General features: G+C 39.3%; 1 long non-coding RNA gene across 1 annotated transcript; it reads right to left on the reverse strand.

Annotated features, from left to right (window-relative positions):
* Positions 1-519: 519 nt before the first annotated feature.
* On the reverse strand, positions 520-2246 carry LOC138737479 (uncharacterized). Its single transcript, XR_011340953.1, has 3 exons — positions 2189-2246; positions 1135-1266; positions 520-628 (listed from the first exon to the last, which is right to left on the reverse strand). It is a non-coding gene; the product is annotated as an uncharacterized lncRNA (long non-coding RNA).
* Between the last annotated feature and the right edge of the window lie 15157 nt (positions 2247-17403).

Here is a 17403-nt window from a genome sequence, read left to right on the forward strand (position 1 = left end):
AATCTGTTTTTTGTTTGTCTCATTCTACCTTGTCCAAGCCACACTCCACTGTCCTCAGGAGTTTGTTTGCATCCATGTAATCAAGATAACAGTTCAACTGCAGAAGGTAAACTAGTTAACCTTGTTTCAGTCAAACATTTGGTTAGATGTCGATCCCACAAACTCTTTTCTACTGATAATTCAGGAAAATAATCAACCACATCTAATATTCTAAGCCAATTCAAGAGGTGAAATGCTTTAACCAGATGTTTTCTCAGATACTTAACTGATGAGTTCGCAAACAGCAAGCAAATAACTGCAAAGTCATCCTATTTACTTTGAGATAAATATCTCTAATATGCTAGGTGCAATCTTAGGCTTCTGAAGGTGAATGAGTGCATTTGTTAATTTAGTTAAGTTCAGTTCAGGAAACAGTTGAACTCAAAAATCCACTTTTATATGTTTAGGCTATTAGATTTCATGAGATTATAAAATCAGCTGGAGTAACTGTATTGAATGTACATAATTACCAAGTCAAAATAATTCATCTTTTTTTTTACTCTAAATGTGAATAAAAGAAGTAATGGGGCATTTTACAAGCAAGTGAGAGAGAGAATTGATCCAATCGTTTGGTCCTCTGAGACTCATCCTGGAACAGAAAATAATATTTTTTTTAAATGAAGAAATAGCATGAAAAGAGCACAATACCCAACTCCAGTGGATTTTCCACATTTGCACAGTGGCCAGCTTCAATCAGGCAGTAAATTTTGAGGTGCTACAGAGTTTATTTTATATATAAACTGCTTTTAAAATTTAACCCAGAAATCTATACAGAAGATAAAAATCTCATTCACAAACTTGCGAATAACATTTAAATGCAAAAAAGGAATTAAAATGAGATATTAATCTTTTTTACCTCCATAGAGAAAAAAAATCTAGTGATATAGCTTATATCGTCGCTGAAAGTTAAATCCCAGGCGTCTAGACATTCATTCTCAGTTGATAGGTGCTACCATATATCATTTGCCCATCACACGTTGCCGCTAGTATTCATCCCACTTTATTAAGGTGTGGTTAGTATGGCGGTTAGCACAATGCTGTTACAGTGCCAGTGACATGGGTTCAAATCCTGCGGTGTCTGTAAGAAGTTTTTACCTTTCCCCATGTTTGTGTAGGCTTCCTCCGGGGGCTCCGGTTTCCTCCCATCCTTCAAAAATGTTCCGGGGTTGGAGGTCAATTGGGCAGCATGGGCTCGTGGGCTGAAAGGCCTGTTATCGTGCTGTATGTCTAAATTAAAAAAAAATAAAATGATAATGTATACAGACAAAAATATAATAACATGAGAATCAAGAATGATAAAAACATCTCTTCAAGTACTATTAAAAATCAGGTGATTTATCAGGAAATAATATTGTTTCCAATCATTACGAAAAGATAATTTTGAGCAAGGAATATATTATCCAAGCACTGAGAAATGCCGAGTTAGTTTAATTATTCAAGGTTTCTATTTGTTAAGTTTTCCTTCTATAGCCTTAATAGTTCTGATGAAGGGTCATTGATAAAGCTACTTTCACTATTCCTGCCTTACCTGCTCAGTATCCCCAGTATTTTCTGACTACATTCCAGATTTGCAGCATCTACAGGTGCTTTGGTCTCCAATCTGCTACTTGATTCAATGAAATTAATAGCAAAATAGTTGTGTTTTACCTCTCCTATAGCAGGTAAGGAAAAGCTTGTCAAATACAGTAAAATCCCCGTTATCCAGAATTCAGGCATCCGGCAGCCTCAAGCCACCGGCAAAAAAAAAGGTAAAAAATGCGACAGTTTAAAATTGATGCCTCCAAGCGGTTAGTTCACCAATCCATGCAACATGCAATCTCAAGCAACCAGAAAATTCACTTCTTCTCTGGCATCTACCAATACTCGGAGTTTTTACAATAATTTACAATTTTTAAAATTTCTTATCCTTGTCTATCAGAACCTTTTCTTTATTGTATTAATTGTGCTGCGATTGATCTACTGAGCTCTCTCTTTCATCTAGCCTATTGGTGTACTGTACTCAGTGGTTGAATCTTAAATTTTAGTGAAATCAAAGCAATGTGTGGGATTCTTCTTCAAAGCTTCAGAACTAGGGAACTCCTTCCATTCTTTTCTACTTCCAAAAAAAAAGTGTTTCTTGGTGTCACTTAATTACAATGTTTTGACTTACTTGTCTCTTTTAATCTTTTTAACCTCATGCTGTCCTCCATTGTGGGCCTTGGCCCTTCACCTGGGTTTCTCAATAAAAGATAGACAAAACCTCAAACATTCTGCAGTTCTTTGGCAATCACTCTTTTCGTATTTTTTTTACACACAGGAATTCTAATCCAAAAAAGATTGCTCACTGATACCACCAAATGGTTATAAAGTTAAACAGCAATATTTGCAACATTTCAACTTCCAGTTGGTGGAGATTCTGAAAGATGATTTGGACAGATTATTACCTCAACCCAGGAAGGAACAAATTTGATGTAGTAAATAACAACGAATGTTGGAGAAACTCAGCAGGTCAAACATTACACTTAATTCTTCTTTTTTCTTTGGCTTGGCTTCGCGGACGAAGATTTATGGAGGGGGTAAAAGTCCACGTCAGCTGCAGGCTCGTTTGTGGCTGACAAATCCGATGCGGGACAGCAGACACGGTTGCAGCGACTGCAGGGGAAAATTGGTTGGTTGGGGTTGGGTGTTGGGTTTTTCCTCCTTTTGTCAGTGAGGTGGGCTCTGCGGTCTTCTTCAAAGGAGGTTGCTGAGGTTGTGAGGCGCCAAGATGCACGGTTTGAGGCGATATCAGCCCACTGGCGGTGGTCAATGTGGCAGGCACCAAGAGATTTCTTTAGGCAGTCCTTGTACCTCTTCTTTGGTGCACCTCTGTCACAGTGGCCAGTGGAGAGCTCGCCATATAACACGATCTTGGGAAGGTGATGGTCCTCTATTCTGGAGACGTGACCCACCCAGCGCAGCTGGATCTTCAGCAGCGTGGACTCGATGCTGTCGACCATACATGATGCTGAACCAAGCCATGAAAGACCTCAACAATGAAGACGCTGTTTACATCCAGTACCGCACGGATTACACTTAATATTGCAAAGATAAAGACACATAACCAGAGTTTCAGGCTTGTGCTCTTCATCAAGGTATGAGTAAAATGCAGACAGGGGCCCAACAAAATGGTGGGAGGGGAAGGGAAGGAGGAGCACTCTCCCACATGCAGGAAATAATAGGTGGATGAGGGAGGGAGGAAGGGCACACCAACAAAGGGTGGGGGTGTGGAAGGGATGGCTCTCTAACAGTGGAATCATCAGGGGACATGGGGGTGCTCAGTGGTTTTACCTCGTTCTGGTGGTCAAATCGGGTGTAGAAGGCATTGAGTTCATCTGGAAGGGTAACTTTGCTGTTTCTTCCTCCACAGGATTTAGTTTTGTAGCAAGTATGCAATGCCAGATTAAGGTGCTGTGGGGTCTGTAGTATTTATTTGAAAGGGGCCCTAAATAGTGCTGGCTGGTGCATGCACGATGAGGGGGGAATGTGACTGTAGCACCTGCCAACCCCCTTCTTCCCCGAGAAATTTTCTGATGCTGACCCTGTATGTCTATTTTGGTAAGTTCGAAATAGTCTTAATTATTCTTAACAAAATGATCCTAGCTTTCTCAGATCACTGCAATATTCAGTGATTACCAAAAGTGTATCTAGGGAGCATAGCGCCTATGGCAAACACTGAAATTGCTCCCCCCTCCCCTGTTAAAACTTACTTACACAATTTGCACTTACACTGAAATTGTGCCCCTCCCTTGTTAAAACTTACACATTTTGTAAAGCAAAACTTACTGGCGGTGGTGGCGGCTGGCTCAATGGCCGTCTTCGTTACCCATAATCCCCACACAGCTGGAACCTCTACTGGTCATCATTGTTATCTGCAGTATGCAGCTCCCCCGACATGTAAATGAATGAAACCAGCCAGCTGACTGGGGGCTGAGGTGAGGATTATCTTTTTGTTTCGCTAAGGCGATTTTCCGTTTACATTTTCGTTTTCATCTTTTGTGCAGCGGCTATGAGATACCACACTGATAGTCTGTGTTAATAACTCTGATTAAAGGTGATAATTGGCTAAAATCATTAACCTTAATTTAACAGACTATCAGTGTGATTTCTCAGTCATTGCATAAAAATGAAAACAAAAATGTTTCTCATAATTCATAACACATAAACACAGGGGCCCTGAAAATCCAGGGCCTGTAGCATATGCTACTTTTGCTACTACGTTATGGGTTGACTTGCCTGAAAAGCACACAAAACAAAGTTTTTCTCTGCAACTTGTGACAGATGATGATAAAGAATTTGATTAGATTATTGAGAAATAATCTCAGGCACATACTTAACCTGAGGAATTACCACACGAATATTTTCATGCCCTAACACTGAATTACATGACTTGTTCATGACAATAAATTCTGATTCTAACCATGTTTTTGGAAGTTACATAAAGATCATTGTTGTCTATTGCCAGATTCATAGAACAGTGACTTATGAAGTACTCAGGAAGTATTCCTGCCCTATCTGTTCATGGGTGGCATTTATACACTGTTTTAGTCCAACAGATGTGATCTCTACAGGCAGCTGATAAACACAACTTCACAATAGAAGTAACACTCTCCTAATGACAGCTGAACATTGCTCTAGAATCAGTGGATAAAACGATGAACAGAGAGAGGTGGAGAATCTTCCCAAGGGGTCAGAGGGGCCTCTGCAGGCCGATCAAGATCAATGCCTGCTCCCAAATGCAGTTCCCAAATCTGCCCTTGCCGCTGTTATGCTGAGCAATGGCAAGTGAATCGGTAGCTTACAGAATGCTCTCATTGGTAGGCAGAAAAAGCCTCTGTGGAGGAGAAGGAACAAGCAGGAGAAGGAAGGCACTCACGACTGGGTCTGAGTCATCCTTCCTTTCTTAAACAATTAAGTGGCCCAAATTATTCCTAAACCACCACCAGGAACAGGGTGATAAAGAGCCAGTGATTGCTGGATGATGGTCACAATTGTATTTCTTTTAAAGGCTATGATTAAAAGAATCTCTTTATGAAATAAGTTGGTGTTTTAAAATTTGTAATGCAGTGTGACTCCGTGCGTGAGATGTCATTGCAACATCACTGCTGAACTCTGCAATGTACACCCTTGCAACCGCTGCAATCGTGTCTGCCTGTCCCGCATCGGACTTGTCAGCCACAAACGAGCCTGCAGCTGACGTGGACTTTTTACCCCCTCCATAAATCTTCGTCCGCGAAGCCAAGCCAAAGAAGAAGACACCCTAGTATTTGGGTGAGCTGAAGATGGAAGGCATTCCATTTCCCTCCAAGCCCCAATTTCTGCTACTCACGGATGAAATTTGTCTAATTTGACCTATAATATTATTAGGTTGGTGACTGATGTTGAGCAGTGGTCAACAATACTGAAGGGAATTGCACTTGTAAATGACTGAGCCACTTCCTGGTAACAGCTGCCTGGAATTATCAGGAGGATGGTCTAGCTTATGCAAGATGATTTTTATACACAATTTGTACATAAAACATGAGTCTCTGAAATGGTCACTGTGGGAAGTATAACCGAAAAAGAATAAAAAATAAACTGGCAATTACTCTTCGGCAGAGTAACAGCTCATTCGTATCCTTTGATTTCTATGACAGTACTCCAGCTGTCTATTGGCAAAAACAGCACTGCATACTCAGAACTTAGTTTTTAATTTTTATATGGAAGCATTATACTGTAACGAAGTCACACATTGTTTAATCAAGTATGTCATATTGGCTTAGCCATTTGTCAATAATAAATTCAGGATATTTAAAGATATGCTATATACAAAATTATGTTCTTTGGATTCTATGTCTGCTAGATCAATTCCAGTACGGTGACTAGTGATGGAGTCAAATGGAATGGATTCTACTATCATTGAGGACTTTACGTCTTTGGTCATTAATGACACTAAAAGGGTTAGGAATTGACAAGGCATAAAATTACTCTAAATGTGATATTGATTGGAGAACAGGACCTTTGCACTGCAACAGTATATTCTACCTTTTGTCCTTTCTTAGCCATCCATGGCAACAGAAGGAGTCACCATTCCAGCAATGGAAGGTGTCACCACCACTTGTAATTTAGCTATAGATAGATTTCTTTCAGCCGTTACCTCGATCATTAAATCTTTAGTGCTTTTTTTTTGTTTCCCAGGTCTACGAGGAATGGTCTAAAGGCTGCTGGACGACTGTTGTGACTGTAAAGCTTCTCAACAACTAGATAAACAAGATAGTTTCTTTTGAATTGGGTTAGCCTGAAAACACAAGCCCAGTTCAATTCTCAATTTACCAAAGGCCCTCAGTTATAGACAATGATGGCATCTGCTTGGCCACAATATGAAGTCAACACTGAAGAGATTGTGGAGGCATTAATAGTAATCTTTCAAGAGTCCTGTTTATTCTTGTTGGGGGAAAGTGAATAGAATGGAACAATAATCAGAATGCTTAGGGTTAGGGTTAGCAGGTTAATCAGCACCTATGGACACAAAAGATCCATGTTTAGGGTCAAGTCCTGCACCAAAGAAAAAGCTGAAATGTTAAACTAGGGAACTACAGGCAGTGTTAGTAATGGCTAAATTATTGGAGGGAATTTTGAGAGATAAGATCTACCTGCATTTGGAAAGGCAAAGTCTGAATAGGGATAGTCCGCATGGTTTTGTGTGGGGGAACTTGTGTCTCAAGAATTTTATTTGAGTTTTTTGAAAAGTTGGCCAAGAACATAAATGAGGGCAGGGTGGTAGATGTTGTCTATGTGGACCTTAGCAAGCCCTTTGTCAATATCCTGTATGGTAGACTGATCTGGAATTTTATACTGCACGAGATCCAAAGCGAACTGGCCAATTGGATATAGAATTGGCTTGATGGTGGGAGACAGATGGTCACTGGTTGGGCACAGGAGAGCATTGTAGAACAAAGAGTACAGTTACATTTTTCCATGAAAGTGGCAACGCGGGTACACACAATGGTAAAATGGGCATTTGACACACTTGCATTCATCAGTTAGAGCATTGAGCATCAGAACAAGGGCATCATGTTACAATTTTACAAGGTGTTAGTGACACTACAATTGGAATATTGCATAGTTTGGTTGCTCAGCTATAGGAAAGATATCATTATGTTGGAAAAGGTGGAGAAAATATTCAGGAGAATGTTACTGGAACTAGTGAGTATGAATTCTAGGGAGAGGCTGGCTAGGCTGGGCTTTCTCCCTGGAATATCTGAGGCTTTATCATTAGGGACATGGAAAATATTCATGGCCTTTCTTCAGAACAGGATAATCTTAAACTAGTGATCCTAGATCTAAAGGTGAGTGACCAAAACAGAAAGGTATTTGGAATGAACTGCCAGAGGAAATATTAGATTGGAGACAATTGTGATGTTCCAAAGACAACCAGACAGGTACATGGAGAGGAAAGATTTAGAGGGATATGGGGTGAACGCAGATAAATAGGGCAAGGTTGGTTGGCATGGACAGGTTGGGTTGAAGGGCCTGTTTCCATGCTCTAGAATTCTGACTAACTCCAATAGAAAAGGGAACTGTAGGTGGAATCTTGGGACACAAGCTAATTTCCAGATGCCATTATATTCACCGGTTAAATTCAACAATTATACAGCAGATGGGTGGGTGTCCTCATATGTCCTTGTACCTTCACCTCTCCCAATAACATTTCTGCTCTCAAGCTATGGCTTAATGGCTCCTGAACTGTTCTTAGCCACAACACCAGCTCCACGAGACATCTGAACTTCCAAACGGTGACGAGAGGTTCATTTAAAAAGGACGTGATTAAACTAGTGTTGATTAATCAGCAACTTCACGGAGATACTTATTGAAGAAATCCAAGTATTTGTATTGCAGTCAATTGTTTATTTACTCACATCTGAATGAACATACTTTTGTATCATAAAAATGACCAGTGTAAATTATTTGCTGTCAGATGCCATCTAGTGATGATAAAATGCTGTCTCTAAATGGTGGTGGTGTTTAGTCACATCTATAGATGGCAGTAGCAGTCAGTACAAAATAATATGATGGAATTAATCTCAGTCATATTGAGTGAGGTAGGCAAAAAAAAATCATTTTTTTGTGGCAAGTGGGAAATGAAAATGCTCTATTTTGAGTAAGAGTTTGTACATCAAACTTTGCAATAAAAATGTTATGTCTTGGCAAAGAGCAATTCTGAATTATAGAACAACCTATAAAAATTCAACCATATTATTGGTCCTATTGAACAAGCAAGATCATGAATGAGTCATGAACAACCATTGTAAGACCAAAGTAAGATGAATGAAATCATCAACAAATGACACAGCATCACATCATCTAGTTTATTAGTCTCCACCTTCGGCCTGAAGTCTATTCTGAATGTTGGGAAACAAAAACTGGAACTAAACCTGACTTTACCATTATGCAAAAGCCTTTACAAGATCCAACAATAAAGAAAACAATTTTACTGTCATTTATCGATGTAATACTCTATAACACCACACCATGCCACTGTGACCTTCCCAGAGAAGTTTCGTTCCTCAATAAATTGAAACATTGATCAAGAATGTTCAGACTGCGAGCCTTCAACAAATTAAATTATTTCTGCTTAATTTTTTTTTTACTGAGTGACATAAGATTTGGTTTTTCGCATATTCAATAACAACAGCCAGCCGTCCCTAGAGCCAACATCATATTCATCCAACCTGAACCACACTGTTGAGGATAGGAGAACAGAAGCCAGCTCCCAGCTCTGTTGAAAGGAAGGCCCAGAGTGAAACAGAGCTGAGCCACGCTTAAGCCAATTTGTTTGGTAGGTTTAGGCCAATACACGGGGGCTGAATATTCCTGGAAGAAAGAGAAAGAGAAAAGAAAATACTGTGTACATTGAAAGTAATGTATTTTTTCTATTGGTTATCTCATCAAATGTGCTGACCTTAAGGCAGGAGCGTGACAGACAGGCTTTAAACTAGACAATTACATGGAATTGTGTGTCTCGGAGTCCAGCTGCAAGTTGGATCAGTGACTTCAGGCCAGACATCACAATAAACTGTTGGCTTGAAGTTGCAGCATTTTCTAAAAAGTGCTATGTTGAAATAGTGTCCAAGTATGTGAGAAAAGTAGAGCAATTCCTTCCACCTGATAATATGGTGTACCAATGTTCTGGGTTCAGGAGCTAGATAAAGTCTTAGAACATAGAACACTATAGCACAGTTCAGGCCAACCCATATATTCCTTAAAAAATAATACTAAATAATACTCACCATCCCGTAACCCTCCATTTTTTTTCCATCCATGTGCCTGTCTAAGAGGGTCTTGAATCCCATAATGTTTCAGCCTCTACCACCATCCCTAGCAAGGATTTCTAGGCACTCTGTGTAAAAAAAACTTTCCTCCCTTCACTTTGCGCAAATGTCCTCTAGTGTTTACTATTCTTGCAATGGGACAAAGGTGCTGGCTTTTTACCCTTTCTATGTATTTTGTAGACCTCTATCATGTCTCCTCTCATTCTTCTGTGCTTCAAAAAGCCCCAGCTCTGCTAACCTTACCTCTTAAGACTTATTTTCCAATCCATGCAACATCCTGGTAAATCTCCTCTGCACCCTCTCCATAGTTTACACATACCTATAATGAGGCGACGAGAACTGAAGTGTGGTCTCATCAGAGATCTGTAGAGGTGTAACATGAGCCATTGCTATTCAGGACTAAAGCTTTAAGTCAGGAATGCAACATATTGCTTTGACCTGTACTTTTATACCCATCCTTCATTAGCCAGTCTTTCATGGGCTGATCAAAGTTCTTCAATAAGTGAAATCTCAGACGCGAAGTCATATTTTACACACCTGCACATTACAAAGAAAGTTCATTGACCATGGGAAAGTGATGAACCAAGGTGAAGGAGCAGACCCTTGAGGCAGGAGACCTGATTTAATGAAACACGACCATCACAGATGTGCTGGAGCAATTCAGAAAGTCACACAGCAACCATAGAAGGTAAAGGGTAAAGTTACTGGTCTGAGCCCTCATCAGGCCCTCATTCCCAACAGGCAGTAAAAAGAGGCAGAGAAAACTATTCATTTTCTCAGGATCAAGGGGTTAAAATTCACAACTTCAATATTTTCCCAACACAGAAGTATTGTAACTGTTTTACTAATCGATATTTCAAGGATTTATAACGAAATTTCCCTGAAATCTACCAAATTCAGCCTTGAAGAGATGTCTGTGCCACTTTAATTAAAATTGATCCAAGATGACCTCTGCTCAAGTTTTCCTACCCTTCTTTGAATTTTACTTCTTTGACTGCATCCCTTTCTTTTCCTGTCCTGTACAACGTGGTCTACTTCATCCCTTTCCTTTATTAATTTGAACTCTTCTATCATTTTTTCCCTCTTCTCTCCAAAAAATTGCCCTTTGTTCCATGACTCTATGGAAATCCATGTTCTTATTGTATTGTTTGATCATTTTAGTTATTGTCTCTACAATAGTTATCATTCTCAAAATGCACATTTCAAAACTGCACAAAATATTCAATTAAATTCTCTATTGTGATATGACTTGATCTTGTGCCTTTACATTATTTCTTTTGGCTTTAATCTCTGTAAAAATAATACTCCAATTTTCAGAGCAGGGCTGTAACATTGTGCGTTTGAATTGAAATAAAATGCTGCATAGAGGGAAAGGATAACCCTTCTTAATGTTATACCCTTTTGTATTATCCCTTTTGGAGTCTAGACAACAATGTCTTTAGCCACTATCAACTACAATTCGCAGATCCTGATTCATATCTGTTGGCATTTTCCCATGCACCAGCTTATTTCATTATCCACCTAAAATCTATGAATGGTTTACTTATCGATAGCTTCTTCCCTTTGTAGTTTGCCCTCAGGTTCCAAAGATTGTGTCTGTAAATGTTCAGATAAAATATTGCAGGATTACAAAAAGACCAAGTCATCTCAAATCCAAAAGAAAAACCCTCCAGAAAACACTTGAAACATTCCACAAGATAGCCAGCATCTACAGAGGGAGAGAAACAGGGGTAGCATGTAATCTTGACTGGAATCTGCAATTGGAACCTTCAGGGTGAAGCATTTAGTTTCATTAAAAGTCACCCTGGGTAGTATTTAATCCAGAAGATGTGTTTACATCTGTCCTGACTAGGTTCCTGACAATCCAAATGTTAATTTGCACAGCCTTATGTTTGTCCTAGTTTTATTGAAATAGGTTGAATTTTAAAATGGAGTTTGGAGCTAGCAACTATAATTTGAGATCTTTTCCAAATTTAGCAAGCTTTGTCAACATTCTATATTCCACTGATGTAAAAAAGAACCATCACTGCTGTTCTGATATTTGAACTATCCTTCAGAGTGGAAAAACCAATAAACCAGTAACACTTAAAGGGCTCTTTGCATTGTGATGTATTGTGTTTCTTGCAATTTTGAGAGCGTAGAACACATTGACCTAATTTGCTCACCACACAATGGAATTTACTGATAATTTCATAACTCATCCAATCATTTGTGACATACAATAACTGAAAATGAGACTGCAAAATCAGCCATAGGTGGAGCAGATTTTTATGAAAGTATTTACAGGTGCTGATCATTGGAAACCTGACAGATTTTGACAAATGTATGGTGGAAAGTGTGCTGACCTGCTGCATCATTATCTGGTATGGGGACACTAATACCCTAAAGTGTAAAGCCCTGCAAAAGGTAGTGGACACAGCCCAAGAAAACATGACAGGAAAAACCCTCCCACCATTGAGAAAATCTACAGGGAACTCTGCCATTGGAGAGCAGCAGCAATCATCTCGGACCCACACCACCCGACACATACTCTCTTCTCACTGCTGCCATCAGGAAAGAGGTACAAGTGTCACAAGACTCGCCCCACCAGGTGCAGGAACAGATGCAACCTTCCACCATCGGACTCCTCAACAATAATCAGGGACTCATTTAAGGACTTTTACTTTTTCACTTTATTGATTTTTATTCCTCTCTGTATTGCAGTTTGCTTACATTTCTTTATTTGTTTCCATGTTTTATTTTGCACTACGAATAAGTGGTAATTCTGCCTTGCCTGCAGGAAAAGGGTTGTAGATGATGTCGTGTATGCACTCTTGACAATAAATCTGAAATCTGAATCTGAAAGCTTATAACTACTGTATATGCCATTGTATAGGATGATCCTTGAAACTTTAAAATTGTCACCCTAAAATCAGGGGTCGTCCTACATAAAGTGTATAAAAATTCTTACCTTGACGACAAAGTCACACACCTCAGCCATTTTCCTGCTGGCTCAACGCATGCCCCATTAGTTATTTGTGAAATCTCAGCATTCCATTGCAGGGCCCATCCGCCCAGTTTGATGGCTATCAGCTCCGTACATGCTTTAAATGGCCTGTTACAGGACCCATAGTGGATTATTTTAAAATAGACAAATAAAATTTAAACTTTTAAATCAACCTTTTTCTTTCCGCTCACATACCACTTTAAGTATTCCCTATGCCATAGGTGCTCTGTGATTAGTAAGGGATTGCTTAAGGTGGTATATGGGTGGAAAGAAAAAGTTTGAAAACCACTGTTTTAATCGTACCTAATTGACTCATTATGTGCATGGTTTCATACCTCCCAAGGAAATGGACCAATGACAATTTTTCTCAGGCAAAATATTTCAGAAACAATTGGGTCCAGAGCAGTGGTTCTCAACCTTCCCTTCCTACTCACATACCACCTTAAGTAATCCCATACTAATCATAGATCACCGATAGCAGAGGGATTGTTAAAGTGGTAAGTGAATGGAAAGAAAAAGGTTGAGAACCACTGCTTTAAATGATAATTTGTTAATAAAATATTATGATTTGCTTTTAACAGCATCCACTGGTTAGTGGTAAGTGCCATATTCTTTTGGGGTGGTGGGGGGGGGGCATCTCATTCAAAGGGTATCGCTCAAAACCAACATTCTGGGGTTTATCCTGTATAGAGTTGACCTACACAATGGCATGTAGGGTAGTCAGTTATAACTGATTACAGCTCAGATCTGCCTTTAAGTCAGGGATTTTAAAAGTCAACACCCAATTTTTTTTAAAAAAGTCATTGGGGGTCTGTGTCACCCTTTCAAGTAAAGTGAGAATTGTGTAACAAAATACTGTACTCGGTTTCAACTGTCGAGATATGAAAATTTTGTTTTATGGAATGGGTGCTGTCTGTAAGGATTTTGCATGTTCTCTCTGTGACAACTTGAATTTCCCTCCAATTGATTTCCTCCCTTGTCCCAAAAAGCTGCGTGTTTTTGGTTAATTGGCTAGTAATAATGTGTAAGTGTGGGCTAGAATTTGAAAGAGCTGATAAAAATGTAGGGAGTATTAGAAAGATTGAATTAATGCAGGATTAGTGCAAATGGTTGGTTGAAAGTGTGGACACTGTCAATTCTGAATTGAATCTGTAACTAAAAATAGCTGCCTATTTTATCCACATCATGAAACAAATTAATCAATACATTTGACATGATACTTTTATTTTAAAATTTTTTTAATTGATTTTAATAAAGAACTTAAACAAACAAGAAGATTGCAATTCAATAAGATAGTATTGACAGTTACACAAACTAAATAAGATATTCTGTATATCACTAACATACATAAATTGTAAATCTTATGGATAATTCATATTCTAAATATATACTTTTTTTTGGAAAATCCTCTAATAGTATATAAAAAAAGAGAAAGAAAATATTGACGTTTTAACTTATTATCTGATAACCTTAGCATAATATAAATTCCAGTTCATTTTTTTTTAAAACTGCCAATGTCAGATATAAATCCAACCTGTACAAACATTACAAGGCAAATATATTTTCCCTGGCTCCAACATCAACAAATGCAGGAACTTATGATGTGGATCCAAAAAGGGGCATTGATTGAAAAAAATTGAAAAAATCTTGAAACTCAAAATCATCTTAAAGTGGTGCCAAATAAATTTCAATACAAAATGTTTGCTTGTGGGTGGAGAAAATACTGTTCAAATAAAGCAACATATTCTTACTAGATGAGGCATGTGCTTTTAACTTGAAGCATGTGGGAACAATAAAAGAAAAATACTCTATCCAGATTCTTGCTGCACCCACTGTGTTCATGTTCATCGAGTATGGTTTGTCATTTCACCAGACAATGCCATTCCCTCTTCCATTTAACAGACAAAAATGATCTGACGCTTAAAAGATATAAACACCAAGTAGTTTACACTCAGTTTAATGACAGGGAAAATTCTTATTAGGCAGGATTTGCCTCTTTTCAACACCTTTAAACAGGCGCACCTTGCAACATTTTTAGGCAGCTGCTTGTAATTTCTGTTGAGGTTGAAACCCTAAGACTAGCTTGGAGCCTGCTGATAAGGAGGTAAAAATGCCTTTGGGCATTTTATCTGCTGAATGGGACAAAGGTTCATATTCCGACTGATAGAGCACAATAAAAATAAGAAATATGCACTATGGCTGGTCTTATAGGCCATCTGGTCTGTTGCTTCACTGTTCCAAAAAATTGTGTATGATCTTCCTTTGTACAGTAACCTTTTGTCTTTTATTAATTTTGGTAATGAAGGGAATCAATTTAATTCTTGAATATGCTGGCTTGGCACTTATAGATACAGAATTTGCAATTCTCTGTGAAGAAATTAATTTTCTCAGCACAAAACTTCCTTATTCTGAGGCTACTGTTAGAGCCATCATCAATGAGGAAGGGACTCTGCAACTACCATTTCAAACTGAGTCATTTAGTATGTTTGAACTGGATCATCTCTCAGTTGCTTGCACACCAGAGAATCTTATATTCAATCTCTCCTTGTGAACCTGCCCAGGAATCAGTGTACTAGGCTTTCATTGTACCTTTGTTCTATGATCCTACCCAAAAGATATTCTGCACAGATTCTTCCTTGCACCTTTGGTTTTCCTTAACTGTGTGTTGTCTCAATACTCCTGTACATCAGAACTTCACTGTGATTCTGCTCAAATTCCAGGACCTCACCCTAATGTGAGAGAGCCTAGAGCAATGTTGCTCACCCTGACCAAAGGATTGCAAAACCCTTTAAGCTATAAAACTGAACGAGGTTTCCAGCCACTGCTTGATCACCTGATTAGTGTAGCAGATAGTGCAACACTATAACAGCACCAGTGACCTTGATTCAAATCCACCACTGTCTGTAAGAAGTTTGTACATTCTCCCTGTGACCTTTGTGGGTTTTTCCAGGTGCTCCGTTTTCTCCCACCTTCCTGTTGGTTAATTGGGTGTAATTAGGCAACACAGGTTTCAATGGTTTGAATCAGCTTTGGATTCTACTGCATTGTAAATGAAAGTGAAACAGATAGTTATTGGCTGCATTAGGGGAAACTATAGGGTGGGTTTGTTTTCCCTGGATCATAAGAGGTTGAGGGGTGATCTGCCAGAAGTAAAAGCAAAACTATGATGTGGATAGATCAGGTAGATAATAGGTTAGACAGACTGAACATCTATGTGCAGTTTGATGAGAACAATGGGATGATGCTAAAGAAAGCTCCATGTCCCCCACTGAATGGGTTCCTTGCATAGTGGTGGCTGAGGTAAGGAGAACCTTATTCAAGGTGAACCCACTCAAGACGGCAGGACCATACCTAGTCGATTACTGAAGGACTGCGCAGACCAATTGATGGAGGTCTTCACACATCTTAAACATCTCATTGAAGTAGTACATCATTCCCTCAGGGTTCAAGATAGCCACCATCATTCTGGTACCCAAGAGAGTGATAATAATAGGCCTCAATAACTACCTCCCTACAGCACTAACCTCTACCATTATGAAATGCTTTGAGTGTCTGGTGATGGAACACATCAAAGCATACTTCCCAGAGACAAAGGAACCATTTCAATTCCATTATAAAAGAAACCATTCCACACACAATGCTATAGGCTTGTCCCTTCACTCCATCCTGACCTGCCTAGAGAACGACACTTCATACGCCAGGCTGCTGTTCATAGACTTCAGCTCAGCATTGAATGTGATCATTCCCCAGAGGCAGGTGGAGAAGCTGTCCTCGCTGGGACTCAGCACCCCTCTCTGTAACAGGATTCTGGACTTCCTAACGGAAAGACCAATCCCTGTCCAGGATAGTAGCAGAACATTGAGCACTGTTACACTGAGCACTTGCACAAGTCAGGGGTGTATGCTCAGCCCACTCTTGTTCGTGCTTCTGACCCATGACTGTACGGCCAGATCCAGCTCCAGCAATATCATCAAGTTTGCAGACGACACAACAGTAGTCAGACTCATCAGCAACAACGATGAGTTGCACCTCAGAGAAGAGGTGGAAAATCTTGTGATATGGTGCAAGAGTAATAAACTGAGTCTCAACATGGACAAGATGAAGGAAATGATCGTGGATTTCAGGAGGAGCAAGAATGACCATCTTCCACTACACGTCAACAACTCTGTGGTGGAGAGAGTGGAGAGCACCAAGTTCCTTGGAGTTCACTTAACTCATCTCCTCTCTTGTCAGGAAGAAGCAACAGCAACTGCACTTCCTGAAAAGACTGAAGCGGGCAAGGCAACCACCCACCATGATGTCAGCCTTCTAATGGGAGCTGGTTACATCACAGTGTGGTATGGTTTTTTCAGAGAATGGATTGGAGGTCAATCCATGGGACCATGAGTGGTAGAAAGGATCACTGGAGTTCCACCCCCCCACCCACCCATATTGACATGATCTACTGGAACTGTTGTCTGAAAAGAGCACACAAAATCACTGAGGACCCTTTCCACTCCTGCATACAGCATCTTTTGGCTGGTCCCATTGTGGGAAAGATATAGGGTGTCAGAGCCAGTACCACCAGGCTGATAAATAGCCTCTTCCCACAGGCAGTGAGAATGCTGAAAGACCAAAGGAACTGCTCACACTCACCATTGAGACTCTCATATTCATGAAACAATATTTATTTACTTGTTCATATCAATACTTGTCCTGCATATGTATTGTTTGTCAGTATGTATGTGTGTATTGTCTGGTTGTGTGTCTGCATGTTTTGCACTGAGGACAGGAGAACGCAGTTTAGACAGGTTGTACTTGATGTGATTTTTAATTTACAATCTTTCTTTCTTTTTCAATCTTTTTATTAACATTTTATAATATGCATAGCAGAAGGAGAATAGAAATAATACAATTAAAATGTTATGTCCAAGTCTACTTAGTATGTATCATATATAAATTCTACAGAGTGAAAATGTGACATATTAGAAATAATTCTCCTAACAAAGAAAACAGAGATAAATAAATACTTATATCATGAATTTAAAAAACAACTAATCTACTTTTATA

Source organism: Narcine bancroftii, chromosome 6 (genome assembly GCF_036971445.1).
Source record: "Narcine bancroftii isolate sNarBan1 chromosome 6, sNarBan1.hap1, whole genome shotgun sequence".
NCBI classification, from domain to species: domain Eukaryota; kingdom Metazoa; phylum Chordata; class Chondrichthyes; order Torpediniformes; family Narcinidae; genus Narcine; species Narcine bancroftii.